The 27,873-nt window shown below is 40.9% G+C and overlaps 41 non-coding genes across 41 annotated transcripts; all 41 read right to left on the bottom strand.

Annotated features, from left to right (window-relative positions):
* Positions 1–410: 410 nt before the first annotated feature.
* Positions 411–529, bottom strand: LOC141327838 (5S ribosomal RNA). The gene has a single exon (XR_012355111.1). It is a non-coding gene; the product is annotated as a 5S ribosomal RNA (ribosomal RNA).
* A 753-nt stretch (positions 530–1,282) lies between these two features.
* LOC141326669 (5S ribosomal RNA) lies at positions 1,283–1,401 on the bottom strand. The gene has a single exon (XR_012354024.1). It is a non-coding gene; the product is annotated as a 5S ribosomal RNA (ribosomal RNA).
* Positions 1,402–1,485: 84 nt separating this feature from the next.
* Positions 1,486–1,604, bottom strand: LOC141327837 (5S ribosomal RNA). The gene has a single exon (XR_012355110.1). It is a non-coding gene; the product is annotated as a 5S ribosomal RNA (ribosomal RNA).
* Positions 1,605–2,357: 753 nt separating this feature from the next.
* LOC141327835 (5S ribosomal RNA) lies at positions 2,358–2,476 on the bottom strand. The gene has a single exon (XR_012355108.1). It is a non-coding gene; the product is annotated as a 5S ribosomal RNA (ribosomal RNA).
* An 84-nt stretch (positions 2,477–2,560) lies between these two features.
* LOC141326657 (5S ribosomal RNA) lies at positions 2,561–2,679 on the bottom strand. The gene has a single exon (XR_012354012.1). It is a non-coding gene; the product is annotated as a 5S ribosomal RNA (ribosomal RNA).
* Positions 2,680–3,432: 753 nt separating this feature from the next.
* Positions 3,433–3,551, bottom strand: LOC141327834 (5S ribosomal RNA). The gene has a single exon (XR_012355107.1). It is a non-coding gene; the product is annotated as a 5S ribosomal RNA (ribosomal RNA).
* Positions 3,552–3,635: 84 nt separating this feature from the next.
* LOC141327833 (5S ribosomal RNA) lies at positions 3,636–3,754 on the bottom strand. The gene has a single exon (XR_012355106.1). It is a non-coding gene; the product is annotated as a 5S ribosomal RNA (ribosomal RNA).
* A 753-nt stretch (positions 3,755–4,507) lies between these two features.
* LOC141326812 (5S ribosomal RNA) lies at positions 4,508–4,626 on the bottom strand. Its single transcript, XR_012354159.1, has one exon. It is a non-coding gene; the product is annotated as a 5S ribosomal RNA (ribosomal RNA).
* An 84-nt stretch (positions 4,627–4,710) lies between these two features.
* On the bottom strand, positions 4,711–4,829 carry LOC141326656 (5S ribosomal RNA). Its single transcript, XR_012354011.1, has one exon. It is a non-coding gene; the product is annotated as a 5S ribosomal RNA (ribosomal RNA).
* Positions 4,830–5,582: 753 nt separating this feature from the next.
* On the bottom strand, positions 5,583–5,701 carry LOC141327832 (5S ribosomal RNA). The gene has a single exon (XR_012355105.1). It is a non-coding gene; the product is annotated as a 5S ribosomal RNA (ribosomal RNA).
* Positions 5,702–6,454: 753 nt separating this feature from the next.
* LOC141327831 (5S ribosomal RNA) lies at positions 6,455–6,573 on the bottom strand. The gene has a single exon (XR_012355104.1). It is a non-coding gene; the product is annotated as a 5S ribosomal RNA (ribosomal RNA).
* A 754-nt stretch (positions 6,574–7,327) lies between these two features.
* Positions 7,328–7,446, bottom strand: LOC141327829 (5S ribosomal RNA). Its single transcript, XR_012355102.1, has one exon. It is a non-coding gene; the product is annotated as a 5S ribosomal RNA (ribosomal RNA).
* Positions 7,447–8,199: 753 nt separating this feature from the next.
* On the bottom strand, positions 8,200–8,318 carry LOC141327828 (5S ribosomal RNA). The gene has a single exon (XR_012355101.1). It is a non-coding gene; the product is annotated as a 5S ribosomal RNA (ribosomal RNA).
* Positions 8,319–8,402: 84 nt separating this feature from the next.
* Positions 8,403–8,521, bottom strand: LOC141327827 (5S ribosomal RNA). Its single transcript, XR_012355100.1, has one exon. It is a non-coding gene; the product is annotated as a 5S ribosomal RNA (ribosomal RNA).
* A 754-nt stretch (positions 8,522–9,275) lies between these two features.
* Positions 9,276–9,394, bottom strand: LOC141327826 (5S ribosomal RNA). Its single transcript, XR_012355099.1, has one exon. It is a non-coding gene; the product is annotated as a 5S ribosomal RNA (ribosomal RNA).
* A 753-nt stretch (positions 9,395–10,147) lies between these two features.
* Positions 10,148–10,266, bottom strand: LOC141327825 (5S ribosomal RNA). Its single transcript, XR_012355098.1, has one exon. It is a non-coding gene; the product is annotated as a 5S ribosomal RNA (ribosomal RNA).
* Positions 10,267–10,350: 84 nt separating this feature from the next.
* On the bottom strand, positions 10,351–10,469 carry LOC141326654 (5S ribosomal RNA). The gene has a single exon (XR_012354010.1). It is a non-coding gene; the product is annotated as a 5S ribosomal RNA (ribosomal RNA).
* A 753-nt stretch (positions 10,470–11,222) lies between these two features.
* LOC141327823 (5S ribosomal RNA) lies at positions 11,223–11,341 on the bottom strand. The gene has a single exon (XR_012355096.1). It is a non-coding gene; the product is annotated as a 5S ribosomal RNA (ribosomal RNA).
* Positions 11,342–11,425: 84 nt separating this feature from the next.
* LOC141327822 (5S ribosomal RNA) lies at positions 11,426–11,544 on the bottom strand. The gene has a single exon (XR_012355095.1). It is a non-coding gene; the product is annotated as a 5S ribosomal RNA (ribosomal RNA).
* Positions 11,545–12,297: 753 nt separating this feature from the next.
* Positions 12,298–12,416, bottom strand: LOC141326811 (5S ribosomal RNA). The gene has a single exon (XR_012354158.1). It is a non-coding gene; the product is annotated as a 5S ribosomal RNA (ribosomal RNA).
* Positions 12,417–12,500: 84 nt separating this feature from the next.
* LOC141326653 (5S ribosomal RNA) lies at positions 12,501–12,619 on the bottom strand. The gene has a single exon (XR_012354009.1). It is a non-coding gene; the product is annotated as a 5S ribosomal RNA (ribosomal RNA).
* Positions 12,620–13,372: 753 nt separating this feature from the next.
* LOC141327821 (5S ribosomal RNA) lies at positions 13,373–13,491 on the bottom strand. The gene has a single exon (XR_012355094.1). It is a non-coding gene; the product is annotated as a 5S ribosomal RNA (ribosomal RNA).
* A 753-nt stretch (positions 13,492–14,244) lies between these two features.
* LOC141327820 (5S ribosomal RNA) lies at positions 14,245–14,363 on the bottom strand. The gene has a single exon (XR_012355093.1). It is a non-coding gene; the product is annotated as a 5S ribosomal RNA (ribosomal RNA).
* A 754-nt stretch (positions 14,364–15,117) lies between these two features.
* LOC141327819 (5S ribosomal RNA) lies at positions 15,118–15,236 on the bottom strand. Its single transcript, XR_012355092.1, has one exon. It is a non-coding gene; the product is annotated as a 5S ribosomal RNA (ribosomal RNA).
* A 753-nt stretch (positions 15,237–15,989) lies between these two features.
* Positions 15,990–16,108, bottom strand: LOC141327818 (5S ribosomal RNA). The gene has a single exon (XR_012355091.1). It is a non-coding gene; the product is annotated as a 5S ribosomal RNA (ribosomal RNA).
* Positions 16,109–16,192: 84 nt separating this feature from the next.
* On the bottom strand, positions 16,193–16,311 carry LOC141327817 (5S ribosomal RNA). Its single transcript, XR_012355090.1, has one exon. It is a non-coding gene; the product is annotated as a 5S ribosomal RNA (ribosomal RNA).
* Positions 16,312–17,065: 754 nt separating this feature from the next.
* On the bottom strand, positions 17,066–17,184 carry LOC141327816 (5S ribosomal RNA). Its single transcript, XR_012355089.1, has one exon. It is a non-coding gene; the product is annotated as a 5S ribosomal RNA (ribosomal RNA).
* Positions 17,185–17,937: 753 nt separating this feature from the next.
* LOC141327815 (5S ribosomal RNA) lies at positions 17,938–18,056 on the bottom strand. Its single transcript, XR_012355088.1, has one exon. It is a non-coding gene; the product is annotated as a 5S ribosomal RNA (ribosomal RNA).
* A 753-nt stretch (positions 18,057–18,809) lies between these two features.
* Positions 18,810–18,928, bottom strand: LOC141327814 (5S ribosomal RNA). Its single transcript, XR_012355087.1, has one exon. It is a non-coding gene; the product is annotated as a 5S ribosomal RNA (ribosomal RNA).
* A 754-nt stretch (positions 18,929–19,682) lies between these two features.
* Positions 19,683–19,801, bottom strand: LOC141327810 (5S ribosomal RNA). The gene has a single exon (XR_012355085.1). It is a non-coding gene; the product is annotated as a 5S ribosomal RNA (ribosomal RNA).
* A 753-nt stretch (positions 19,802–20,554) lies between these two features.
* On the bottom strand, positions 20,555–20,673 carry LOC141327809 (5S ribosomal RNA). The gene has a single exon (XR_012355084.1). It is a non-coding gene; the product is annotated as a 5S ribosomal RNA (ribosomal RNA).
* Positions 20,674–20,757: 84 nt separating this feature from the next.
* Positions 20,758–20,876, bottom strand: LOC141327808 (5S ribosomal RNA). The gene has a single exon (XR_012355083.1). It is a non-coding gene; the product is annotated as a 5S ribosomal RNA (ribosomal RNA).
* Positions 20,877–21,630: 754 nt separating this feature from the next.
* LOC141327807 (5S ribosomal RNA) lies at positions 21,631–21,749 on the bottom strand. The gene has a single exon (XR_012355082.1). It is a non-coding gene; the product is annotated as a 5S ribosomal RNA (ribosomal RNA).
* An 84-nt stretch (positions 21,750–21,833) lies between these two features.
* Positions 21,834–21,952, bottom strand: LOC141327806 (5S ribosomal RNA). Its single transcript, XR_012355081.1, has one exon. It is a non-coding gene; the product is annotated as a 5S ribosomal RNA (ribosomal RNA).
* Positions 21,953–22,705: 753 nt separating this feature from the next.
* LOC141326810 (5S ribosomal RNA) lies at positions 22,706–22,824 on the bottom strand. Its single transcript, XR_012354157.1, has one exon. It is a non-coding gene; the product is annotated as a 5S ribosomal RNA (ribosomal RNA).
* Positions 22,825–23,577: 753 nt separating this feature from the next.
* Positions 23,578–23,696, bottom strand: LOC141327805 (5S ribosomal RNA). Its single transcript, XR_012355080.1, has one exon. It is a non-coding gene; the product is annotated as a 5S ribosomal RNA (ribosomal RNA).
* A 753-nt stretch (positions 23,697–24,449) lies between these two features.
* On the bottom strand, positions 24,450–24,568 carry LOC141326809 (5S ribosomal RNA). The gene has a single exon (XR_012354156.1). It is a non-coding gene; the product is annotated as a 5S ribosomal RNA (ribosomal RNA).
* Positions 24,569–24,652: 84 nt separating this feature from the next.
* Positions 24,653–24,771, bottom strand: LOC141326652 (5S ribosomal RNA). The gene has a single exon (XR_012354008.1). It is a non-coding gene; the product is annotated as a 5S ribosomal RNA (ribosomal RNA).
* A 753-nt stretch (positions 24,772–25,524) lies between these two features.
* LOC141327804 (5S ribosomal RNA) lies at positions 25,525–25,643 on the bottom strand. Its single transcript, XR_012355079.1, has one exon. It is a non-coding gene; the product is annotated as a 5S ribosomal RNA (ribosomal RNA).
* Positions 25,644–25,727: 84 nt separating this feature from the next.
* On the bottom strand, positions 25,728–25,846 carry LOC141326893 (5S ribosomal RNA). Its single transcript, XR_012354238.1, has one exon. It is a non-coding gene; the product is annotated as a 5S ribosomal RNA (ribosomal RNA).
* A 1,422-nt stretch (positions 25,847–27,268) lies between these two features.
* On the bottom strand, positions 27,269–27,387 carry LOC141327803 (5S ribosomal RNA). Its single transcript, XR_012355078.1, has one exon. It is a non-coding gene; the product is annotated as a 5S ribosomal RNA (ribosomal RNA).
* Between the last annotated feature and the right edge of the window lie 486 nt (positions 27,388–27,873).

The raw sequence follows: 27,873 nt of genomic DNA, 5'->3' as shown, positions 1-27,873 counted from the left end.
ACAGTCCAAGAATCCCAGTGTGTTGATAAGTCCAATGTGATTGTCCACCGGTGTATATACAATCCACAGAAAGTGTAATCCAAAGTTTGCAGGTGGTGAATGGAAAGGTGAGCTCTAAAATTAGCAACTCCTCAATCCAACAGTTTGGTGACTGTCCTTTGTTTGTCATGCTGCTCTCTTATACAGTTGTACTTCCTGCTTCCTGTCATGTGTCTAGTCACATGGCAGGCCAACCATCCATTTTTTAAAGACACACACTCACTTAAAATGTTAAGAGTAATAAAATGGCCTAAAAAACATGTAAAACACTTAAAACTCTATAATACATTTAAATGATTGTAATAAATAGAGCGGTAAAACACGTCTTTCTAAAAGCCAGCATATTATATAAATAGTGAAGAAAAGGCAAAAGCTTACAGCACCTGGTATTCCCAGGCGGTCTCCCATCCAAGTACTAAGCAGGCCCGACGCTGCTTAGCTTCCGAGATCAGACGAGATCGGGCGCTCTCAGCGCGGTATGGCCGTAAGCGAGGGCTGCTCCAAAAAGTGGGCTATTTAAAGATCAGCCTCCGTAAAAGCCAGCATATTATATAAATAGTGAAGAAAAGGCAAAAGCTTACAGCACCTGGTATTCCCAGGCGGTCTCCCATCCAAGTGTAACAATCGGCCTTATCAGCCGAGTTACAAGACTAAAATGGGGTCAGATTTAACTGTGAGAGATGACTAGTGGTTAAAAGAATGAGACATAAAAGAAGATTGGTTTAAATAGATTTGGTTTATTTACAAGGTTCACATAAAAGACTTTAAAACAACACGATAAAACGAGGTAAACGCTGTTAAAAGAATACAGTTCATTTGTCCATACCCTAAAAACAGTCCAAGAATCCCAGTGTGTTGATAAGTCCAATGTGAGTGTCCACCGGTGTATATACAATCCACAGAAAGTGTAATCCAAAGTTTGCAGGTGGTGAATGGAAAGGTGAGCTCTAAAATTAGCAACTCCTCAATCCAACAGTTTGGTGACTGTCCTTTGTTTGTCATGCTGCTCTCTTATACAGTTGTACTTCCTGCTTCCTGTCATGTGTCTAGTCACATGGCAGGCCAACCATCCATTTTTTAAAGACACACACTCACTTAAAATGTTAAGAGTAATAAAATGGCCTAAAAAACATGTAAAACACTTAAAACTCTATAATACATTTAAATGATTGTAATAAATAGAGCGGTAAAACACGTCTTTCTAAAAGCCAGCATATTATATAAATAGTGAAGAAAAGGCAAAAGCTTACAGCACCTGGTATTCCCAGGCGGTCTCCCATCCAAGTACTAAGCAGGCCCGACGCTGCTTAGCTTCCGAGATCAGAAGAGATCGGGCGCTCTCAGCGCGGTATGGCCGTAAGCGAGGGCTGCTCCAAAAAGTGGGCCATTTAAAGATCAGCCTCCGTAAAAGCCAGCATATTATATAAATAGTGAAGAAAAGGCAGAAGCTTACAGCACCTGGTATTCCCAGGCGGTCTCCCATCCAAGTACTAAGCAGGCCCGACGCTGCTTAGCTTCCGAGATCAGACGAGATCGGGCGCTCTCAGCGCGGTATGGCCGTAAGCGAGGGCTGCTCCAAAAAGTGGGCTATTTAAAGATCAGCCTCCGTAAAAGCCAGCATATTATATAAATAGTGAAGAAAAGGCAAAAGCTTACAGCACCTGGTATTCACAGGCGGTCTCCCATCCAAGTGTAACAATCGGCCTTATCAGCCGAGTTACAAGACTAAAATGGGGTCAGATTTAACTGTGAGAGATGACTAGTGGTTAAAAGAATGAGACATAAAAGAAGATTGGTTTAAATAGATTTGGTTTATTTACAAGGTTCACATAAAAGACTTTAAAACAACACGATAAAACGAGGTAAACGCTGTTAAAAGGATACAGTTAATTTGTCCATACCCTAAAAACAGTCCAAGAATCCCAGTGTGTTGATAAGTCCAATGTGAGTGTCCACCGGTGTATATACAATCCACAGAAAGTATAATCCAAAGTTTGCAGGTGGTGAATTGAAAGGTGAGCTCTAAAATTAGCAACTCCTCAATCCAACAGTTTGGTGACTGTCCTTTGTTTGTCATGCTGCTCTCTTATACAGTTGTACTTCCTGCTTCCTGTCATGTGTCTAGTCACATGGCAGGCCAACCATCCATTTTTTAAAGACACACACTCACTTAAAATGTTAAGAGTAATAAAATGGCCTAAAAAACATGTAAAACACTTAATACTCTATAATACATTTAAATGATTGTAATAAATAGAGCGGTAAAACACGTCTTTCTAAAAGCCAGCATATTATATAAATAGTGAAGAAAAGGCAAAAGCTTACAGCACCTGGTATTCCCAGGCGGTCTCCCATCCAAGTACTAAGCAGGCCCGACGCTGCTTAGCTTCCGAGATCAGACGAGATCGGGCGCTCTCAGCGCGGTATGGCCGTAAGCGAGGGCTGCTCCAAAAAGTGGGCTATTTAAAGATTAGCCTCCGTAAAAGCCAGCATATTATATAAATAGTGAAGAAAAGGCAAAAGCTTACAGCACCTGGTATTCCCGGGCGGTCTCCCATCCAAGTACTAAGCAGGCCCGACGCTGCTTAGCTTCCGAGATCAGACGAGATCGGGCGCTCTCAGCGCGGTATGGCCGTAAGCGAGGGCTGCTCCAAAAAGTGGGCTATTTAAAGATCAGCCTCCGTAAAAGCCAGCATATTATATAAATAGTGAAGAAAAGGCAAAAGCTTACAGCACCTGGTATTCCCAGGCGGTCTCCCATCCAAGTGTAACAATCGGCCTTATCAGCCGAGTTACAAGACTAAAATGGGGTCAGATTTAACTGTGAGAGATGACTAGTGGTTAAAAGAATGAGACATAAAAGAAGATTGGTTTAAATAGATTTGGTTTATTTACAAGGTTCACATAAAAGACTTTAAAACAACACGATAAAACGAGGTAAACGCTGTTAAAAGAATACAGTTCATTTGTCCATACCCTAAAAACAGTCCAAGAATCCCAGTGTGTTGATAAGTCCAATGTGAGTGTCCACCGGTGTATATACAATCCACAGAAAGTGTAATCCAAAGTTTGCAGGTGGTGAATGGAAAGGTGAGCTCTAAAATTAGCAACTCCTCAATCCAACAGTTTGGTGACTGTCCTTTGTTTGTCATGCTGCTCTCTTATACAGTTGTACTTCCTGCTTCCTGTCATGTGTCTAGTCACATGGCAGGCCAACCATACATTTTTTAAAGACACACACTCACTTAAAATGTTAAGAGTAATAAAATGGCCTAAAAAACATGTAAAACACTTAAAACTCTATAATACATTTAAATGATTGTAATAAATAGAGCGGTAAAACACGTCTTTCTAAAAGCCAGCATATTATATAAATAGTGAAGAAAAGGCAAAAGCTTACAGCACCTGGTATTCCCAGGCGGTCTCCCATCCAAGTACTAAGCAGGCCCGACGCTGCTTAGCTTCCGAGATCAGACGAGATCGGGCGCTCTCAGCGCGGTATGGCCGTAAGCGAGGGCTGCTCCAAAAAGTGGGCCATTTAAAGATCAGCCTCCGTAAAAGCCAGCATATTATATAAATAGTGAAGAAAAGGCAGAAGCTTACAGCACCTGGTATTCCCAGGCGGTCTCCCATCCAAGTACTAAGCAGGCCCGACGCTGCTTAGCTTCCGAGATCAGACGAGATCGGGCGCTCTCAGCGCGGTATGGCCGTAAGCGAGGGCTGCTCCAAAAAGTGGGCCATTTAAAGATCAGCCTCCGTAAAAGCCAGCATATTATATAAATAGTGAAGAAAAGGCAAAAGCTTACAGCACCTGGTATTCCCAGGCGGTCTCCCATCCAAGTGTAACAATCGGCCTTATCAGCCGAGTTACAAGACTAAAATGGGGTCAGATTTAACTGTGAGAGATGACTAGTGGTTAAAAGAATGAGACATAAAAGAAGATTGGTTTAAATAGATTTGGTTTATTTACAAGGTTCACATAAAATACTTTAAAACAACACGATAAAACGAGGTAAACGCTGTTAAAAGAATACAGTTCATTTGTCCATACCCTAAAAACAGTCCAAGAATCCCAGTGTGTTGATAAGTCCAATGTGAGTGTCCACCGGTGTATATACAATCCACAGAAAGTGTAATCCAAAGTTTGCAGGTGGTGAATGGAAAGGTGAGCTCTAAAATTAGCAACTCCTCAATCCAACAGTTTGGTGACTGTCCTTTGTTTGTCATGCTGCTCTCTTATACAGTTGTACTTCCTGCTTCCTGTCATGTGTCTAGTCACATGGCAGGCCAACCATCCATTTTTTAAAGACACACACTCACTTAGAATGTTAAGAGTAATAAAATGGCCTAAAAAACATGTAAAACACTTAAAACTCTATAATACATTTAAATGATTGTAATAAATAGAGCGGTAAAACACGTCTTTCTAAAAGCCAGCATATTATATAAATAGTGAAGAAAAGGCAAATGCTTACAGCACCTGGTATTCCCAGGCGGTCTCCCATCCAAGTACTAAGTAGGCCCGACGCTGCTTAGCTTCCGAGATCAGACGAGATCGGGCGCTCTCAGCGCGGTATGGCCGTAAGCGAGGGCTGCTCCAAAAAGTGGGCTATTTAAAGATCAGCCTCCGTAAAAGCCAGCATATTATATAAATAGTGAAGAAAAGGCAAAAGCTTACAGCACCTGGTATTCCCGGGCGGTCTCCCATCCAAGTACTAAGCAGGCCCGACGCTGCTTAGCTTCCGAGATCAGACGAGATCGGGCGCTCTCAGCGCGGTATGGCCGTAAGCGAGGGCTGCTCCAAAAAGTGGGCTATTTAAAGATCAGCCTCCGTAAAAGCCAGCATATTATATAAATAGTGAAGAAAAGGCAAAAGCTTACAGCACCTGGTATTCCCAGGCGGTCTCCCATCCAAGTGTAACAATCGGCCTTATCAGCCGAGTTACAAGACTAAAATGGGGTCAGATTTAACTGTGAGAGATGACTAGTGGTTAAAAGAATGAGACATAAAAGAAGATTGGTTTAAATAGATTTGGTTTATTTACAAGGTTCACATAAAAGACTTTAAAACAACACGATAAAACGAGGTAAACGCTGTTAAAAGAATACAGTTCATTTGTCCATACCCTAAAAACAGTCCAAGAATCCCAGTGTGTTGATAAGTCCAATGTGAGTGTCCACCGGTGTATATACAATCCACAGAAAGTGTAATCCAAAGTTTGCAGGTGGTGAATGGAAAGGTGAGCTCTAAAATTAGCAACTCCTCAATCCAACAGTTTGGTGACTGTCCTTTGTTTGTCATGCTGCTCTCTTATACAGTTGTACTTCCTGCTTCCTGTCATGTGTCTAGTCACATGGCAGGCCAACCATCCATTTTTTAAAGACACACACTCACTTAAAATGTTAAGAGTAATAAAATGGCCTAAAAAACATGTAAAACACTTAAAACTCTATAATACATTTAAATGATTGTAATAAATAGAGCGGTAAAACACGTCTTTCTAAAAGCCAGCATATTATATAAATAGTGAAGAAAAGGCAAAAGCTTACAGCACCTGGTATTCCCAGGCGGTCTCCCATCCAAGTACTAAGCAGGCCCGACGCTGCTTAGCTTCCGAGATCAGACGAGATCGGGCGCTCTCAGCGCGGTATGGCCGTAAGCGAGGACTGCTCCAAAAAGTGGGCCATTTAAAGATCAGCCTCCGTAAAAGCCAGCATATTATATAAATAGTGAAGAAAAGGCAGAAGCTTACAGCACCTGGTATTCCCAGGCGGTCTCCCATCCAAGTGTAACAATCGGCCTTATCAGCCGAGTTACAAGACTAAAATGGGGTCAGATTTAACTGTGAGAGATGACTAGTGGTTAAAAGAATGAGACATAAAAGAAGATTGGTTTAAATAGATTTGGTTTATTTACAAGGTTCACATAAAAGACTTTAAAACAACACGATAAAACGAGGTAAATGCTGTTAAAAGAATACAGTTAATTTGTCCATACCCTAAAAACAGTCCAAGAATCCCAGTGTGTTGATAAGTCCAATGTGAGTGTCCAACGGTGTATATACAATCCACAGAAAGTGTAATCCAAAGTTTGCAGGTGGTGAATGGAAAGGTGAGCTCTAAAATTAGCAACTCCTCAATCCAACAGTTTGGTGACTGTCCTTTGTTTGTCATGCTGCTCTCTTATACAGTTGTACTTCCTGCTTCCTGTCATGTGTCTAGTCACATGGCAGGCCAACCATCCATTTTTTAAAGACACACACTCACTTAAAATGTTAAGAGTAATAAAATGGCCTAAAAAACATGTAAAACACTTAAAACTCTATAATACATTTAAATGATTGTAATAAATAGAGCGGTAAAACACGTCTTTCTAAAAGCCAGCATATTATATAAATAGTGAAGAAAAGGCAAAAGCTTACAGCACCTGGTATTCCCAGGCGGTCTCCCATCCAAGTACTAAGCAGGCCCGACGCTGCTTAGCTTCCGAGATCAGACGAGATCGGGCGCTCTCAGCGCGGTATGGCCGTAAGCGAGGGCTGCTCCTAAAAAGTGGGCTATTTAAAGATCAGCCTCCGTAAAAGCCAGCATATTATATAAATAGTGAAGAAAAGGCAAAAGCTTACAGCACCTGGTATTCCCAGGCGGTCTCCCATCCAAGTGTAACAATCGGCCTTATCAGCCGAGTTACAAGACTAAAATGGGGTCAGATTTAACTGTGAGAGATGACTAGTGGTTAAAAGAATGAGACATAAAAGAAGATTGGTTTAAATAGATTTGGTTTATTTACAAGGTTCACATAAAAGACTTTAAAACAACACGATAAAACGAGGTAAACGCTGTTAAAAGAATACAGTTCATTTGTCCATACCCTAAAAACAGTCCAAGAATCCCAGTGTGTTGATAAGTCCAATGTGAGTGTCCACCGGTGTATATACAATCCACAGAAAGTGTAATCCAAAGTTTGCAGGTGGTGAATGGAAAGGTGAGCTCTAAAATTAGCAACTCCTCAATCCAACAGTTTGGTGACTGTCCTTTGTTTGTCATGCTGCTCTCTTATACAGTTGTACTTCCTGCTTCCTGTCATGTGTCTAGTCACATGGCAGGCCAACCATCCATTTTTTAAAGACACACACTCACTTAAAATGTTAAGAGTAATAAAATGGCCTAAAAAACATGTAAAACACTTAAAACTCTATAATACATTTAAATGATTGTAATAAATAGAGCGGTAAAACACGTCTTTCTAAAAGCCAGCATATTATATAAATAGTGAAGAAAAGGCAAAAGCTTACAGCACCTGGTATTCCCAGGCGGTCTCCCATCCAAGTACTAAGCAGGCCCGACGCTGCTTAGCTTCCGAGATCAGACGAGATCGGGCGCTCTCAGCGCGGTATGGCCGTAAGCGAGGGCTGCTCCAAAAAGTGGGCTATTTAAAGATCAGCCTCCGTAAAAGCCAGCATATTATATAAATAGTGAAGAAAAGGCAAAAGCTTACAGCACCTGGTATTCCCAGGCGGTCTCCCATCCAAGTGTAACAATCGGCCTTATCAGCCGAGTTACAAGACTAAAATGGGGTCAGATTTAACTGTGAGAGATGACTAGTGGTTAAAAGAATGAGACATAAAAGAAGATTGGTTTAAATAGATTTGGTTTATTTACAAGGTTCACATAAAAGACTTTAAAACAACACGATAAAACGAGGTAAATGCTGTTAAAAGAATACAGTTAATTTGTCCATACCCTAAAAACAGTCCAAGAATCCCAGTGTGTTGATAAGTCCAATGTGAGTGTCCAACGGTGTATATACAATCCACAGAAAGTGTAATCCAAAGTTTGCAGGTGGTGAATGGAAAGGTGAGCTCTAAAATTAGCAACTCCTCAATCCAACAGTTTGGTGACTGTCCTTTGTTTGTCATGCTGCTCTCTTATACAGTTGTACTTCCTGCTTCCTGTCATGTGTCTAGTCACATGGCAGGCCAACCATCCATTTTTTAAAGACACACACTCACTTAAAATGTTAAGAGTAATAAAATGGCCTAAAAAACATGTAAAACACTTAAAACTCTATAATACATTTAAATGATTGTAATAAATAGAGCGGTAAAACACGTCTTTCTAAAAGCCAGCATATTATATAAATAGTGAAGAAAAGGCAAAAGCTTACAGCACCTGGTATTCCCAGGCGGTCTCCCATCCAAGTACTAAGCAGGCCCGACGCTGCTTAGCTTCCGAGATCAGACGAGATCGGGCGCTCTCAGCGCGGTATGGCCGTAAGCGAGGGCTGCTCCAAAAAGTGGGCCATTTAAAGATCAGCCTCCGTAAAAGCCAGCATATTATATAAATAGTGAAGAAAAGGCAAAAGCTTACAGCACCTGGTATTCCCAGGCGGTCTCCCATCCAAGTACTAAGCAGGCCCGACGCTGCTTAGCTTCCGAGATCAGACGAGATCGGGCGCTCTCAGCGCGGTATGGCCGTAAGCGAGGGCTGCTCCTAAAAAGTGGGCTATTTAAAGATCAGCCTCCGTAAAAGCCAGCATATTATATAAATAGTGAAGAAAAGGCAAAAGCTTACAGCACCTGGTATTCCCAGGCGGTCTCCCATCCAAGTGTAACAATCGGCCTTATCAGCCGAGTTACAAGACTAAAATGGGGTCAGATTTAACTGTGAGAGATGACTAGTGGTTAAAAGAATGAGACATAAAAGAAGATTGGTTTAAATAGATTTGGTTTATTTACAAGGTTCACATAAAAGACTTTAAAACAACACGATAAAACGAGGTAAACGCTGTTAAAAGAATACAGTTCATTTGTCCATACCCTAAAAACAGTCCAAGAATCCCAGTGTGTTGATAAGTCCAATGTGATTGTCCACCGGTGTATATACAATCCACAGAAAGTGTAATCCAAAGTTTGCAGGTGGTGAATGGAAAGGTGAGCTCTAAAATTAGCAACTCCTCAATCCAACAGTTTGGTGACTGTCCTTTGTTTGTCATGCTGCTCTCTTATACAGTTGTACTTCCTGCTTCCTGTCATGTGTCTAGTCACATGGCAGGCCAACCATCCATTTTTTAAAGACACACACTCACTTAAAATGTTAAGAGTAATAAAATGGCCTAAAAAACATGTAAAACACTTAAAACTCTATAATACATTTAAATGATTGTAATAAATAGAGCGGTAAAACACGTCTTTCTAAAAGCCAGCATATTATATAAATAGTGAAGAAAAGGCAAAAGCTTACAGCACCTGGTATTCCCAGGCGGTCTCCCATCCAAGTACTAAGCAGGCCCGACGCTGCTTAGCTTCCGAGATCAGACGAGATCGGGCGCTCTCAGCGCGGTATGGCCGTAAGCGAGGGCTGCTCCAAAAAGTGGGCTATTTAAAGATCAGCCTCCGTAAAAGCCAGCATATTATATAAATAGTGAAGAAAAGGCAAAAGCTTACAGCACCTGGTATTCCCAGGCGGTCTCCCATCCAAGTGTAACAATCGGCCTTATCAGCCGAGTTACAAGACTAAAATGGGGTCAGATTTAACTGTGAGAGATGACTAGTGGTTAAAAGAATGAGACATAAAAGAAGATTGGTTTAAATAGATTTGGTTTATTTACAAGGTTCACATAAAAGACTTTAAAACAACACGATAAAACGAGGTAAACGCTGTTAAAAGAATACAGTTCATTTGTCCATACCCTAAAAACAGTCCAAGAATCCCAGTGTGTTGATAAGTCCAATGTGAGTGTCCACCGGTGTATATACAATCCACAGAAAGTGTAATCCAAAGTTTGCAGGTGGTGAATGGAAAGGTGAGCTCTAAAATTAGCAACTCCTCAATCCAACAGTTTGGTGACTGTCCTTTGTTTGTCATGCTGCTCTCTTATACAGTTGTACTTCCTGCTTCCTGTCATGTGTCTAGTCACATGGCAGGCCAACCATCCATTTTTTAAAGACACACACTCACTTAAAATGTTAAGAGTAATAAAATGGCCTAAAAAACATGTAAAACACTTAAAACTCTATAATACATTTAAATGATTGTAATAAATAGAGCGGTAAAACACGTCTTTCTAAAAGCCAGCATATTATATAAATAGTGAAGAAAAGGCAAAAGCTTACAGCACCTGGTATTCCCAGGCGGTCTCCCATCCAAGTACTAAGCAGGCCCGACGCTGCTTAGCTTCCGAGATCAGACGAGATCGGGCGCTCTCAGCGCGGTATGGCCGTAAGCGAGGACTGCTCCAAAAAGTGGGCTATTTAAAGATTAGCCTCCGTAAAAGCCAGCATATTATATAAATAGTGAAGAAAAGGCAAAAGCTTACAGCACCTGGTATTCCCGGGCGGTCTCCCATCCAAGTACTAAGCAGGCCCGACGCTGCTTAGCTTCCGAGATCAGACGAGATCGGGCGCTCTCAGCGCGGTATGGCCGTAAGCGAGGGCTGCTCCAAAAAGTGGGCTATTTAAAGATCAGCCTCCGTAAAAGCCAGCATATTATATAAATAGTGAAGAAAAGGCAAAAGCTTACAGCACCTGGTATTCCCAGGCGGTCTCCCATCCAAGTGTAACAATCGGCCTTATCAGCCGAGTTACAAGACTAAAATGGGGTCAGATTTAACTGTGAGAGATGACTAGTGGTTAAAAGAATGAGACATAAAAGAAGATTGGTTTAAATAGATTTGGTTTATTTACAAGGTTCACATAAAAGACTTTAAAACAACACGATAAAACGAGGTAAACGCTGTTAAAAGAATACAGTTCATTTGTCCATACCCTAAAAACAGTCCAAGAATCCCAGTGTGTTGATAAGTCCAATGTGAGTGTCCACCGGTGTATATACAATCCACAGAAAGTGTAATCCAAAGTTTGCAGGTGGTGAATGGAAAGGTGAGCTCTAAAATTAGCAACTCCTCAATCCAACAGTTTGGTGACTGTCCTTTGTTTGTCATGCTGCTCTCTTATACAGTTGTACTTCCTGCTTCCTGTCATGTGTCTAGTCACATGGCAGGCCAACCATACATTTTTTAAAGACACACACTCACTTAAAATGTTAAGAGTAATAAAATGGCCTAAAAAACATGTAAAACACTTAAAACTCTATAATACATTTAAATGATTGTAATAAATAGAGCGGTAAAACACGTCTTTCTAAAAGCCAGCATATTATATAAATAGTGAAGAAAAGGCAAAAGCTTACAGCACCTGGTATTCCCAGGCGGTCTCCCATCCAAGTACTAAGCAGGCCCGACGCTGCTTAGCTTCCGAGATCAGACGAGATCGGGCGCTCTCAGCGCGGTATGGCCGTAAGCGAGGGCTGCTCCAAAAAGTGGGCCATTTAAAGATCAGCCTCCGTAAAAGCCAGCATATTATATAAATAGTGAAGAAAAGGCAGAAGCTTACAGCACCTGGTATTCCCAGGCGGTCTCCCATCCAAGTACTAAGCAGGCCCGACGCTGCTTAGCTTCCGAGATCAGACGAGATCGGGCGCTCTCAGCGCGGTATGGCCGTAAGCGAGGGCTGCTCCAAAAAGTGGGCCATTTAAAGATCAGCCTCCGTAAAAGCCAGCATATTATATAAATAGTGAAGAAAAGGCAAAAGCTTACAGCACCTGGTATTCCCAGGCGGTCTCCCATCCAAGTGTAACAATCGGCCTTATCAGCCGAGTTACAAGACTAAAATGGGGTCAGATTTAACTGTGAGAGATGACTAGTGGTTAAAAGAATGAGACATAAAAGAAGATTGGTTTAAATAGATTTGGTTTATTTACAAGGTTCACATAAAAGACTTTAAAACAACACGATAAAACGAGGTAAACGCTGTTAAAAGAATACAGTTCATTTGTCCATACCCTAAAAACAGTCCAAGAATCCCAGTGTGTTGATAAGTCCAATGTGAGTGTCCACCGGTGTATATACAATCCACAGAAAGTGTAATCCAAAGTTTGCAGGTGGTGAATGGAAAGGTGAGCTCTAAAATTAGCAACTCCTCAATCCAACAGTTTGGTGACTGTCCTTTGTTTGTCATGCTGCTCTCTTATACAGTTGTACTTCCTGCTTCCTGTCATGTGTCTAGTCACATGGCAGGCCAACCATCCATTTTTTAAAGACACACACTCACTTAGAATGTTAAGAGTAATAAAATGGCCTAAAAAACATGTAAAACACTTAAAACTCTATAATACATTTAAATGATTGTAATAAATAGAGCGGTAAAACACGTCTTTCTAAAAGCCAGCATATTATATAAATAGTGAAGAAAAGGCAAATGCTTACAGCACCTGGTATTCCCAGGCGGTCTCCCATCCAAGTACTAAGTAGGCCCGACGCTGCTTAGCTTCCGAGATCAGACGAGATCGGGCGCTCTCAGCGCGGTATGGCCGTAAGCGAGGGCTGCTCCAAAAAGTGGGCTATTTAAAGATCAGCCTCCGTAAAAGCCAGCATATTATATAAATAGTGAAGAAAAGGCAAAAGCTTACAGCACCTGGTATTCCCGGGCGGTCTCCCATCCAAGTACTAAGCAGGCCCGACGCTGCTTAGCTTCCGAGATCAGACGAGATCGGGCGCTCTCAGCGCGGTATGGCCGTAAGCGAGGGCTGCTCCAAAAAGTGGGCTATTTAAAGATCAGCCTCCGTAAAAGCCAGCATATTATATAAATAGTGAAGAAAAGGCAAAAGCTTACAGCACCTGGTATTCCCAGGCGGTCTCCCATCCAAGTGTAACAATCGGCCTTATCAGCCGAGTTACAAGACTAAAATGGGGTCAGATTTAACTGTGAGAGATGACTAGTGGTTAAAAGAATGAGACATAAAAGAAGATTGGTTTAAATAGATTTGGTTTATTTACAAGGTTCACATAAAAGACTTTAAAACAACACGATAAAACGAGGTAAACGCTGTTAAAAGAATACAGTTCATTTGTCCATACCCTAAAAACAGTCCAAGAATCCCAGTGTGTTGATAAGTCCAATGTGAGTGTCCACCGGTGTATATACAATCCACAGAAAGTGTAATCCAAAGTTTGCAGGTGGTGAATGGAAAGGTGAGCTCTAAAATTAGCAACTCCTCAATCCAACAGTTTGGTGACTGTCCTTTGTTTGTCATGCTGCTCTCTTATACAGTTGTACTTCCTGCTTCCTGTCATGTGTCTAGTCACATGGCAGGCCAACCATCCATTTTTTAAAGACACACACTCACTTAAAATGTTAAGAGTAATAAAATGGCCTAAAAAACATGTAAAACACTTAAAACTCTATAATACATTTAAATGATTGTAATAAATAGAGCGGTAAAACACGTCTTTCTAAAAGCCAGCATATTATATAAATAGTGAAGAAAAGGCAAAAGCTTACAGCACCTGGTATTCCCAGGCGGTCTCCCATCCAAGTACTAAGCAGGCCCGACGCTGCTTAGCTTCCGAGATCAGACGAGATCGGGCGCTCTCAGCGCGGTATGGCCGTAAGCGAGGACTGCTCCAAAAAGTGGGCCATTTAAAGATCAGCCTCCGTAAAAGCCAGCATATTATATAAATAGTGAAGAAAAGGCAGAAGCTTACAGCACCTGGTATTCCCAGGCGGTCTCCCATCCAAGTGTAACAATCGGCCTTATCAGCCGAGTTACAAGACTAAAATGGGGTCAGATTTAACTGTGAGAGATGACTAGTGGTTAAAAGAATGAGACATAAAAGAAGATTGGTTTAAATAGATTTGGTTTATTTACAAGGTTCACATAAAAGACTTTAAAACAACACGATAAAACGAGGTAAATGCTGTTAAAAGAATACAGTTAATTTGTCCATACCCTAAAAACAGTCCAAGAATCCCAGTGTGTTGATAAGTCCAATGTGAGTGTCCAACGGTGTATATACAATCCACAGAAAGTGTAATCCAAAGTTTGCAGGTGGTGAATGGAAAGGTGAGCTCTAAAATTAGCAACTCCTCAATCCAACAGTTTGGTGACTGTCCTTTGTTTGTCATGCTGCTCTCTTATACAGTTGTACTTCCTGCTTCCTGTCATGTGTCTAGTCACATGGCAGGCCAACCATCCATTTTTTAAAGACACACACTCACTTAAAATGTTAAGAGTAATAAAATGGCCTAAAAAACATGTAAAACACTTAAAACTCTATAATACATTTAAATGATTGTAATAAATAGAGCGGTAAAACACGTCTTTCTAAAAGCCAGCATATTATATAAATAGTGAAGAAAAGGCAAAAGCTTACAGCACCTGGTATTCCCAGGCGGTCTCCCATCCAAGTACTAAGCAGGCCCGACGCTGCTTAGCTTCCGAGATCAGACGAGATCGGGCGCTCTCAGCGCGGTATGGCCGTAAGCGAGGGCTGCTCCTAAAAAGTGGGCTATTTAAAGATCAGCCTCCGTAAAAGCCAGCATATTATATAAATAGTGAAGAAAAGGCAAAAGCTTACAGCACCTGGTATTCCCAGGCGGTCTCCCATCCAAGTGTAACAATCGGCCTTATCAGCCGAGTTACAAGACTAAAATGGGGTCAGATTTAACTGTGAGAGATGACTAGTGGTTAAAAGAATGAGACATAAAAGAAGATTGGTTTAAATAGATTTGGTTTATTTACAAGGTTCACATAAAAGACTTTAAAACAACACGATAAAACGAGGTAAACGCTGTTAAAAGAATACAGTTCATTTGTCCATACCCTAAAAACAGTCCAAGAATCCCAGTGTGTTGATAAGTCCAATGTGAGTGTCCACCGGTGTATATACAATCCACAGAAAGTGTAATCCAAAGTTTGCAGGTGGTGAATGGAAAGGTGAGCTCTAAAATTAGCAACTCCTCAATCCAACAGTTTGGTGACTGTCCTTTGTTTGTCATGCTGCTCTCTTATACAGTTGTACTTCCTGCTTCCTGTCATGTGTCTAGTCACATGGCAGGCCAACCATCCATTTTTTAAAGACACACACTCACTTAAAATGTTAAGAGTAATAAAATGGCCTAAAAAACATGTAAAACACTTAAAACTCTATAATACATTTAAATGATTGTAATAAATAGAGCGGTAAAACACGTCTTTCTAAAAGCCAGCATATTATATAAATAGTGAAGAAAAGGCAAAAGCTTACAGCACCTGGTATTCCCAGGCGGTCTCCCATCCAAGTACTAAGCAGGCCCGACGCTGCTTAGCTTCCGAGATCAGACGAGATCGGGCGCTCTCAGCGCGGTATGGCCGTAAGCGAGGGCTGCTCCAAAAAGTGGGCTATTTAAAGATCAGCCTCCGTAAAAGCCAGCATATTATATAAATAGTGAAGAAAAGGCAAAAGCTTACAGCACCTGGTATTCCCAGGCGGTCTCCCATCCAAGTGTAACAATCGGCCTTATCAGCCGAGTTACAAGACTAAAATGGGGTCAGATTTAACTGTGAGAGATGACTAGTGGTTAAAAGAATGAGACATAAAAGAAGATTGGTTTAAATAGATTTGGTTTATTTACAAGGTTCACATAAAAGACTTTAAAACAACACGATAAAACGAGGTAAATGCTGTTAAAAGAATACAGTTAATTTGTCCATACCCTAAAAACAGTCCAAGAATCCCAGTGTGTTGATAAGTCCAATGTGAGTGTCCAACGGTGTATATACAATCCACAGAAAGTGTAATCCAAAGTTTGCAGGTGGTGAATGGAAAGGTGAGCTCTAAAATTAGCAACTCCTCAATCCAACAGTTTGGTGACTGTCCTTTGTTTGTCATGCTGCTCTCTTATACAGTTGTACTTCCTGCTTCCTGTCATGTGTCTAGTCACATGGCAGGCCAACCATCCATTTTTTAAAGACACACACTCACTTAAAATGTTAAGAGTAATAAAATGGCCTAAAAAACATGTAAAACACTTAAAACTCTATAATACATTTAAATGATTGTAATAAATAGAGCGGTAAAACACGTCTTTCTAAAAGCCAGCATATTATATAAATAGTGAAGAAAAGGCAAAAGCTTACAGCACCTGGTATTCCCAGGCGGTCTCCCATCCAAGTACTAAGCAGGCCCGACGCTGCTTAGCTTCCGAGATCAGACGAGATCGGGCGCTCTCAGCGCGGTATGGCCGTAAGCGAGGGCTGCTCCAAAAAGTGGGCCATTTAAAGATCAGCCTCCGTAAAAGCCAGCATATTATATAAATAGTGAAGAAAAGGCAAAAGCTTACAGCACCTGGTATTCCCAGGCGGTCTCCCATCCAAGTACTAAGCAGGCCCGACGCTGCTTAGCTTCCGAGATCAGACGAGATCGGGCGCTCTCAGCGCGGTATGGCCGTAAGCGAGGGCTGCTCCTAAAAAGTGGGCTATTTAAAGATCAGCCTCCGTAAAAGCCAGCATATTATATAAATAGTGAAGAAAAGGCAAAAGCTTACAGCACCTGGTATTCCCAGGCGGTCTCCCATCCAAGTGTAACAATCGGCCTTATCAGCCGAGTTACAAGACTAAAATGGGGTCAGATTTAACTGTGAGAGATGACTAGTGGTTAAAAGAATGAGACATAAAAGAAGATTGGTTTAAATAGATTTGGTTTATTTACAAGGTTCACATAAAAGACTTTAAAACAACACGATAAAACGAGGTAAACGCTGTTAAAAGAATACAGTTCATTTGTCCATACCCTAAAAACAGTCCAAGAATCCCAGTGTGTTGATAAGTCCAATGTGATTGTCCACCGGTGTATATACAATCCACAGAAAGTGTAATCCAAAGTTTGCAGGTGGTGAATGGAAAGGTGAGCTCTAAAATTAGCAACTCCTCAATCCAACAGTTTGGTGACTGTCCTTTGTTTGTCATGCTGCTCTCTTATACAGTTGTACTTCCTGCTTCCTGTCATGTGTCTAGTCACATGGCAGGCCAACCATCCATTTTTTAAAGACACACACTCACTTAAAATGTTAAGAGTAATAAAATGGCCTAAAAAACATGTAAAACACTTAAAACTCTATAATACATTTAAATGATTGTAATAAATAGAGCGGTAAAACACGTCTTTCTAAAAGCCAGCATATTATATAAATAGTGAAGAAAAGGCAAAAGCTTACAGCACCTGGTATTCCCAGGCGGTCTCCCATCCAAGTACTAAGCAGGCCCGACGCTGCTTAGCTTCCGAGATCAGACGAGATCGGGCGCTCTCAGCGCGGTATGGCCGTAAGCGAGGGCTGCTCCAAAAAGTGGGCTATTTAAAGATCAGCCTCCGTAAAAGCCAGCATATTATATAAATAGTGAAGAAAAGGCAAAAGCTTACAGCACCTGGTATTCCCAGGCGGTCTCCCATCCAAGTGTAACAATCGGCCTTATCAGCCGAGTTACAAGACTAAAATGGGGTCAGATTTAACTGTGAGAGATGACTAGTGGTTAAAAGAATGAGACATAAAAGAAGATTGGTTTAAATAGATTTGGTTTATTTACAAGGTTCACATAAAAGACTTTAAAACAACACGATAAAACGAGGTAAACGCTGTTAAAAGAATACAGTTCATTTGTCCATACCCTAAAAACAGTCCAAGAATCCCAGTGTGTTGATAAGTCCAATGTGAGTGTCCACCGGTGTATATACAATCCACAGAAAGTGTAATCCAAAGTTTGCAGGTGGTGAATGGAAAGGTGAGCTCTAAAATTAGCAACTCCTCAATCCAACAGTTTGGTGACTGTCCTTTGTTTGTCATGCTGCTCTCTTATACAGTTGTACTTCCTGCTTCCTGTCATGTGTCTAGTCACATGGCAGGCCAACCATCCATTTTTTAAAGACACACACTCACTTAAAATGTTAAGAGTAATAAAATGGCCTAAAAAACATGTAAAACACTTAAAACTCTATAATACATTTAAATGATTGTAATAAATAGAGCGGTAAAACACGTCTTTCTAAAAGCCAGCATATTATATAAATAGTGAAGAAAAGGCAAAAGCTTACAGCACCTGGTATTCCCAGGCGGTCTCCCATCCAAGTACTAAGCAGGCCCGACGCTGCTTAGCTTCCGAGATCAGACGAGATCGGGCGCTCTCAGCGCGGTATGGCCGTAAGCGAGGACTGCTCCAAAAAGTGGGCCATTTAAAGATCAGCCTCCGTAAAAGCCAGCATATTATATAAATAGTGAAGAAAAGGCAGAAGCTTACAGCACCTGGTATTCCCAGGCGGTCTCCCATCCAAGTGTAACAATCGGCCTTATCAGCCGAGTTACAAGACTAAAATGGGGTCAGATTTAACTGTGAGAGATGACTAGTGGTTAAAAGAATGAGACATAAAAGAAGATTGGTTTAAATAGATTTGGTTTATTTACAAGGTTCACATAAAAGACTTTAAAACAACACGATAAAACGAGGTAAATGCTGTTAAAAGAATACAGTTAATTTGTCCATACCCTAAAAACAGTCCAAGAATCCCAGTGTGTTGATAAGTCCAATGTGAGTGTCCAACGGTGTATATACAATCCACAGAAAGTGTAATCCAAAGTTTGCAGGTGGTGAATGGAAAGGTGAGCTCTAAAATTAGCAACTCCTCAATCCAACAGTTTGGTGACTGTCCTTTGTTTGTCATGCTGCTCTCTTATACAGTTGTACTTCCTGCTTCCTGTCATGTGTCTAGTCACATGGCAGGCCAACCATCCATTTTTTAAAGACACACACTCACTTAAAATGTTAAGAGTAATAAAATGGCCTAAAAAACATGTAAAACACTTAAAACTCTATAATACATTTAAATGATTGTAATAAATAGAGCGGTAAAACACGTCTTTCTAAAAGCCAGCATATTATATAAATAGTGAAGAAAAGGCAAAAGCTTACAGCACCTGGTATTCCCAGGCGGTCTCCCATCCAAGTACTAAGCAGGCCCGACGCTGCTTAGCTTCCGAGATCAGACGAGATCGGGCGCTCTCAGCGCGGTATGGCCGTAAGCGAGGGCTGCTCCTAAAAAGTGGGCTATTTAAAGATCAGCCTCCGTAAAAGCCAGCATATTATATAAATAGTGAAGAAAAGGCAAAAGCTTACAGCACCTGGTATTCCCAGGCGGTCTCCCATCCAAGTGTAACAATCGGCCTTATCAGCCGAGTTACAAGACTAAAATGGGGTCAGATTTAACTGTGAGAGATGACTAGTGGTTAAAAGAATGAGACATAAAAGAAGATTGGTTTAAATAGATTTGGTTTATTTACAAGGTTCACATAAAAGACTTTAAAACAACACGATAAAACGAGGTAAACGCTGTTAAAAGAATACAGTTCATTTGTCCATACCCTAAAAACAGTCCAAGAATCCCAGTGTGTTGATAAGTCCAATGTGAGTGTCCACCGGTGTATATACAATCCACAGAAAGTGTAATCCAAAGTTTGCAGGTGGTGAATGGAAAGGTGAGCTCTAAAATTAGCAACTCCTCAATCCAACAGTTTGGTGACTGTCCTTTGTTTGTCATGCTGCTCTCTTATACAGTTGTACTTCCTGCTTCCTGTCATGTGTCTAGTCACATGGCAGGCCAACCATCCATTTTTTAAAGACACACACTCACTTAAAATGTTAAGAGTAATAAAATGGCCTAAAAAACATGTAAAACACTTAAAACTCTATAATACATTTAAATGATTGTAATAAATAGAGCGGTAAAACACGTCTTTCTAAAAGCCAGCATATTATATAAATAGTGAAGAAAAGGCAAAAGCTTACAGCACCTGGTATTCCCAGGCGGTCTCCCATCCAAGTACTAAGCAGGCCCGACGCTGCTTAGCTTCCGAGATCAGACGAGATCGGGCGCTCTCAGCGCGGTATGGCCGTAAGCGAGGGCTGCTCCAAAAAGTGGGCTATTTAAAGATCAGCCTCCGTAAAAGCCAGCATATTATATAAATAGTGAAGAAAAGGCAAAAGCTTACAGCACCTGGTATTCCCAGGCGGTCTCCCATCCAAGTGTAACAATCGGCCTTATCAGCCGAGTTACAAGACTAAAATGGGGTCAGATTTAACTGTGAGAGATGACTAGTGGTTAAAAGAATGAGACATAAAAGAAGATTGGTTTAAATAGATTTGGTTTATTTACAAGGTTCACATAAAAGACTTTAAAACAACACGATAAAACGAGGTAAATGCTGTTAAAAGAATACAGTTAATTTGTCCATACCCTAAAAACAGTCCAAGAATCCCAGTGTGTTGATAAGTCCAATGTGAGTGTCCAACGGTGTATATACAATCCACAGAAAGTGTAATCCAAAGTTTGCAGGTGGTGAATGGAAAGGTGAGCTCTAAAATTAGCAACTCCTCAATCCAACAGTTTGGTGACTGTCCTTTGTTTGTCATGCTGCTCTCTTATACAGTTGTACTTCCTGCTTCCTGTCATGTGTCTAGTCACATGGCAGGCCAACCATCCATTTTTTAAAGACACACACTCACTTAAAATGTTAAGAGTAATAAAATGGCCTAAAAAACATGTAAAACACTTAAAACTCTATAATACATTTAAATGATTGTAATAAATAGAGCGGTAAAACACGTCTTTCTAAAAGCCAGCATATTATATAAATAGTGAAGAAAAGGCAAAAGCTTACAGCACCTGGTATTCCCAGGCGGTCTCCCATCCAAGTACTAAGCAGGCCCGACGCTGCTTAGCTTCCGAGATCAGACGAGATCGGGCGCTCTCAGCGCGGTATGGCCGTAAGCGAGGGCTGCTCCAAAAAGTGGGCCATTTAAAGATCAGCCTCCGTAAAAGCCAGCATATTATATAAATAGTGAAGAAAAGGCAAAAGCTTACAGCACCTGGTATTCCCAGGCGGTCTCCCATCCAAGTACTAAGCAGGCCCGACGCTGCTTAGCTTCCGAGATCAGACGAGATCGGGCGCTCTCAGCGCGGTATGGCCGTAAGCGAGGGCTGCTCCTAAAAAGTGGGCTATTTAAAGATCAGCCTCCGTAAAAGCCAGCATATTATATAAATAGTGAAGAAAAGGCAAAAGCTTACAGCACCTGGTATTCCCAGGCGGTCTCCCATCCAAGTGTAACAATCGGCCTTATCAGCCGAGTTACAAGACTAAAATGGGGTCAGATTTAACTGTGAGAGATGACTAGTGGTTAAAAGAATGAGACATAAAAGAAGATTGGTTTAAATAGATTTGGTTTATTTACAAGGTTCACATAAAAGACTTTAAAACAACACGATAAAACGAGGTAAACGCTGTTAAAAGAATACAGTTCATTTGTCCATACCCTAAAAACAGTCCAAGAATCCCAGTGTGTTGATAAGTCCAATGTGAGTGTCCACCGGTGTATATACAATCCACAGAAAGTGTAATCCAAAGTTTGCAGGTGGTGAATGGAAAGGTGAGCTCTAAAATTAGCAACTCCTCAATCCAACAGTTTGGTGACTGTCCTTTGTTTGTCATGCTGCTCTCTTATACAGTTGTACTTCCTGCTTCCTGTCATGTGTCTAGTCACATGGCAGGCCAACCATCCATTTTTTAAAGACACACACTCACTTAAAATGTTAAGAGTAATAAAATGGCCTAAAAAACATGTAAAACACTTAAAACTCTATAATACATTTAAATGATTGTAATAAATAGAGCGGTAAAACACGTCTTTCTAAAAGCCAGCATATTATATAAATAGTGAAGAAAAGGCAAAAGCTTACAGCACCTGGTATTCCCAGGCGGTCTCCCATCCAAGTACTAAGCAGGCCCGACGCTGCTTAGCTTCCGAGATCAGACGAGATCGGGCGCTCTCAGCGCGGTATGGCCGTAAGCGAGGGCTGCTCCAAAAAGTGGGCCATTTAAAGATCAGCCTCCGTAAAAGCCAGCATATTATATAAATAGTGAAGAAAAGGCAGAAGCTTACAGCACCTGGTATTCCCAGGCGGTCTCCCATCCAAGTACTAAGCAGGCCCGACGCTGCTTAGCTTCCGAGATCAGACGAGATCGGGCGCTCTCAGCGCGGTATGGCCGTAAGCGAGGGCTGCTCCAAAAAGTGGGCCATTTAAAGATCAGCCTCCGTAAAAGCCAGCATATTATATAAATAGTGAAGAAAAGGCAAAAGCTTACAGCACCTGGTATTCCCAGGCGGTCTCCCATCCAAGTGTAACAATCGGCCTTATCAGCCGAGTTACAAGACTAAAATGGGGTCAGATTTAACTGTGAGAGATGACTAGTGGTTAAAAGAATGAGACATAAAAGAAGATTGGTTTAAATAGATTTGGTTTATTTACAAGGTTCACATAAAAGACTTTAAAACAACACGATAAAACGAGGTAAACGCTGTTAAAAGAATACAGTTCATTTGTCCATACCCTAAAAACAGTCCAAGAATCCCAGTGTGTTGATAAGTCCAATGTGAGTGTCCACCGGTGTATATACAATCCACAGAAAGTGTAATCCAAAGTTTGCAGGTGGTGAATGGAAAGGTGAGCTCTAAAATTAGCAACTCCTCAATCCAACAGTTTGGTGACTGTCCTTTGTTTGTCATGCTGCTCTCTTATACAGTTGTACTTCCTGCTTCCTGTCATGTGTCTAGTCACATGGCAGGCCAACCATCCATTTTTTAAAGACACACACTCACTTAAAATGTTAAGAGTAATAAAATGGCCTAAAAAACATGTAAAACACTTAAAACTCTATAATACATTTAAATGATTGTAATAAATAGAGCGGTAAAACACGTCTTTCTAAAAGCCAGCATATTATATAAATAGTGAAGAAAAGGCAAATGCTTACAGCACCTGGTATTCCCAGGCGGTCTCCCATCCAAGTACTAAGTAGGCCCGACGCTGCTTAGCTTCCGAGATCAGACGAGATCGGGCGCTCTCAGCGCGGTATGGCCGTAAGCGAGGGCTGCTCCAAAAAGTGGGCTATTTAAAGATCAGCCTCCGTAAAAGCCAGAATATTATATAAATAGTGAAGAAAAGGCAAAAGCTTACAGCACCTGGTATTCCCAGGCGGTCTCCCATCCAAGTGTAACAATCGGCCTTATCAGCCGAGTTACAAGACTAAAATGGGGTCAGATTTAACTGTGAGAGATGACTAGTGGTTAAAAGAATGAGACATAAAAGAAGATTGGTTTAAATAGATTTGGTTTATTTACAAGGTTCACATAAAAGACTTTAAAACAACACGATAAAACGAGGTAAACGCTGTTAAAAGAATACAGTTCATTTGTCCATACCCTAAAAACAGTCCAAGAATCCCAGTGTGTTGATAAGTCCAATGTGAGTGTCCACCGGTGTATATACAATCCACAGAAAGTGTAATCCAAAGTTTGCAGGTGGTGAATGGAAAGGTGAGCTCTAAAATTAGCAACTCCTCAATCCAACAGTTTGGTGACTGTCCTTTGTTTGTCATGCTGCTCTCTTATACAGTTGTACTTCCTGCTTCCTGTCATGTGTCTAGTCACATGGCAGGCCAACCATCCATTTTTTAAAGACACACACTCACTTAAAATGTTAAGAGTAATAAAATGGCCTAAAAAACATGTAAAACACTTAAAACTCTATAATACATTTAAATGATTGTAATAAATAGAGCGGTAAAACACGTCTTTCTAAAAGCCAGCATATTATATAAATAGTGAAGAAAAGGCAGAAGCTTACAGCACCTGGTATTCCCAGGCGGTCTCCCATCCAAGTACTAAGCAGGCCCGACGCTGCTTAGCTTCCGAGATCAGACGAGATCGGGCGCTCTCAGCGCGGTATGGCCGTAAGCGAGGGCTGCTCCAAAAAGTGGGCTATTTAAAGATCAGCCTCCGTAAAAGCCAGCATATTATATAAATAGTGAAGAAAAGGCAAAAGCTTACAGCACCTGGTATTCCCAGGCGGTCTCCCATCCAAGTGTAACAATCGGCCTTATCAGCCGAGTTACAAGACTAAAATGGGGTCAGATTTAACTGTGAGAGATGACTAGTGGTTAAAAGAATGAGACATAAAAGAAGATTGGTTTAAATAGATTTGGTTTATTTACAAGGTTCACATAAAAGACTTTAAAACAACACGATAAAACGAGGTAAACGCTGTTAAAAGAATACAGTTCATTTGTCCATACCCTAAAAACAGTCCAAGAATCCCAGTGTGTTGATAAGTCCAATGTGAGTGTCCACCGGTGTATATACAATCCACAGAAAGTGTAATCCAAAGTTTGCAGGTGGTGAATGGAAAGGTGAGCTCTAAAATTAGCAACTCCTCAATCCAACAGTTTGGTGACTGTCCTTTGTTTGTCATGCTGCTCTCTTATACAGTTGTACTTCCTGCTTCCTGTCATGTGTCTAGTCACATGGCAGGCCAACCATCCATTTTTTAAAGACACACACTCACTTAAAATGTTAAGAGTAATAAAATGGCCTAAAAAACATGTAAAACACTTAAAACTCTATAATACATTTAAATGATTGTAATAAATAGAGCGGTAAAACACGTCTTTCTAAAAGCCAGCATATTATATAAATAGTGAAGAAAAGGCAAATGCTTACAGCACCTGGTATTCCCAGGCGGTCTCCCATCCAAGTACTAAGTAGGCCCGACGCTGCTTAGCTTCCGAGATCAGACGAGATCGGGCGCTCTCAGCGCGGTATGGCCGTAAGCGAGGGCTGCTCCAAAAAGTGGGCTATTTAAAGATCAGCCTCCGTAAAAGCCAGCATATTATATAAATAGTGAAGAAAAGGCAAAAGCTTACAGCACCTGGTATTCCCGGGCGGTCTCCCATCCAAGTACTAAGCAGGCCCGACGCTGCTTAGCTTCCGAGATCAGACGAGATCGGGCGCTCTCAGCGCGGTATGGCCGTAAGCGAGGGCTGCTCCAAAAAGTGGGCTATTTAAAGATCAGCCTCCGTAAAAGCCAGCATATTATATAAATAGTGAAGAAAAGGCAAAAGCTTACAGCACCTGGTATTCCCAGGCGGTCTCCCATCCAAGTGTAACAATCGGCCTTATCAGCCGAGTTACAAGACTAAAATGGGGTCAGATTTAACTGTGAGAGATGACTAGTGGTTAAAAGAATGAGACATAAAAGAAGATTGGTTTAAATAGATTTGGTTTATTTACAAGGTTCACATAAAAGACTTTAAAACAACACGATAAAACGAGGTAAACGCTGTTAAAAGAATACAGTTCATTTGTCCATACCCTAAAAACAGTCCAAGAATCCCAGTGTGTTGATAAGTCCAATGTGAGTGTCCACCGGTGTATATACAATCCACAGAAAGTGTAATCCAAAGTTTGCAGGTGGTGAATGGAAAGGTGAGCTCTAAAATTAGCAACTCCTCAATCCAACAGTTTGGTGACTGTCCTTTGTTTGTCATGCTGCTCTCTTATACAGTTGTACTTCCTGCTTCCTGTCATGTGTCTAGTCACATGGCAGGCCAACCATCCATTTTTTAAAGACACACACTCACTTAAAATGTTAAGAGTAATAAAATGGCCTAAAAAACATGTAAAACACTTAAAACTCTATAATACATTTAAATGATTGTAATAAATAGAGCGGTAAAACACGTCTTTCTAAAAGCCAGCATATTATATAAATAGTGAAGAAAAGGCAAAAGCTTACAGCACCTGGTATTCCCAGGCGGTCTCCCATCCAAGTACTAAGCAGGCCCGACGCTGCTTAGCTTCCGAGATCAGACGAGATCGGGCGCTCTCAGCGCGGTATGGCCGTAAGCGAGGACTGCTCCAAAAAGTGGGCCATTTAAAGATCAGCCTCCGTAAAAGCCAGCATATTATATAAATAGTGAAGAAAAGGCAGAAGCTTACAGCACCTGGTATTCCCAGGCGGTCTCCCATCCAAGTACTAAGCAGTCCCGATGCTGCTTAGCTTCCGAGATCAGACGAGATCGGGCGCTCTCAGCGCGGTATGGCCGTAAGCGAGGGCTGCTCCAAAAAGTGGGCTATTTAAAGATCAGCCTCCGTAAAAGCCAGCATATTATATAAATAGTGAAGAAAAGGCAAAAGCTTACAGCACCTGGTATTCCCAGGCGGTCTCCTATCCAAGTGTAACAATCGGCCTTATCAGCTGAGTTACAAGACTAAAATGGGGTCAGATTTAACTGTGAGAGATGACTAGTGGTTAAAAGAATGAGACATAAAAGAAGATTGGTTTAAATAGATTTGGTTTATTTACAAGGTTCACATAAAAGACTTTAAAACAACACGATAAAACGAGGTAAACGCTGTTAAAAGAATACAGTTAATTTGTCCATACCCTAAAAACAGTCCAAGAATCCCAGTGTGTTGATAAGTCCAATGTGAGTGTCCAACGGTGTATATACAATCCACAGAAAGTGTAATCCAAAGTTTGCAGGTGGTGAATGGAAAGGTGAGCTCTAAAATTAGCAACTCCTCAATCCAACAGTTTGGTGACTGTCCTTTGTTTGTCATGCTGCTCTCTTATACAGTTGTACTTCCTGCTTCCTGTCATGTGTCTAGTCACATGGCAGGCCAACCATCCATTTTTTAAAGACACACACTCACTTAAAATGTTAAGAGTAATAAAATGGCCTAAAAAACATGTAAAACACTTAAAACTCTATAATACATTTAAATGATTGTAATAAATAGAGCGGTAAAACACGTCTTTCTAAAAGCCAGCATATTATATAAATAGTGAAGAAAAGGCAAAAGCTTACAGCACCTGGTATTCCCAGGCGGTCTCCCATCCAAGTGTAACAATCGGCCTTATCAGCCGAGTTACAAGACTAAAATGGGGTCAGATTTAACTGTGAGAGATGACTAGTGGTTAAAAGAATGAGACATAAAAGAAGATTGGTTTAAATAGATTTGGTTTATTTACAAGGTTCACATAAAAGACTTTAAAACAACACGATAAAACGAGGTAAACGCTGTTAAAAGAATACAGTTCATTTGTCCATACCCTAAAAACAGTCCAAGAATCCCAGTGTGTTGATAAGTCCAATGTGAGTGTCCACCGGTGTATATACAATCCACAGAAAGTGTAATCCAAAGTTTGCAGGTGGTGAATGGAAAGGTGAGCTCTAAAATTAGCAACTCCTCAATCCAACAGTTTGGTGACTGTCCTTTGTTTGTCATGCTGCTCTCTTATACAGTTGTACTTCCTGCTTCCTGTCATGTGTCTAGTCACATGGCAGGCCAACCATCCATTTTTTAAAGACACACACTCACTTAAAATGTTAAGAGTAATAAAATGGCCTAAAAAACATGTAAAACACTTAAAACTCTATAATACATTTAAATGATTGTAATAAATAGAGCGGTAAAACACGTCTTTCTAAAAGCCAGCATATTATATAAATAGTGAAGAAAAGGCAAAAGCTTACAGCACCTGGTATTCCCAGGCGGTCTCCCATCCAAGTACTAAGCAGGCCCGACGCTGCTTAGCTTCCGAGATCAGACGAGATCGGGCGCTCTCAGCGCGGTATGGCCGTAAGCGAGGACTGCTCCAAAAAGTGGGCCATTTAAAGATCAGCCTCCGTAAAAGCCAGCATATTATATAAATAGTGAAGAAAAGGCAGAAGCTTACAGCACCTGGTATTCCCAGGCGGTCTCCCATCCAAGTACTAAGCAGGCCCGATGCTGCTTAGCTTCCGAGATCAGACGAGATCGGGCGCTCTTTTTTTTTTTTTTTTTTTTTTTTTTTTTTTTTTTTTTTTTTTTTTTTTTTTCTTTAATTTATTTATTTATTTAAAACATGTTAATACATTTTAAAAACAGTCTGAATCACATTCTGGCAACAATACATTAAATCGAAACCATGTCATTTCAATAAATGGGTTATCATTTACAAAAATTTTGACAAAAACATCTTTCTCTTCATTCATATTACAGTAATCAAACAAAACATTTAAAATAAAACACATCTTCACCTTAAAAAGTTTGCACACAGGTATTTTTGTTTTCTTTTGTTTGACAAAATTC

Source organism: Garra rufa, chromosome 2, assembly GCF_049309525.1.
Source record: "Garra rufa chromosome 2, GarRuf1.0, whole genome shotgun sequence".
In the NCBI taxonomy this organism is placed as follows: domain Eukaryota; kingdom Metazoa; phylum Chordata; class Actinopteri; order Cypriniformes; family Cyprinidae; genus Garra; species Garra rufa.
This window is presented reverse-complemented; position numbering and strand designations above follow the sequence as displayed.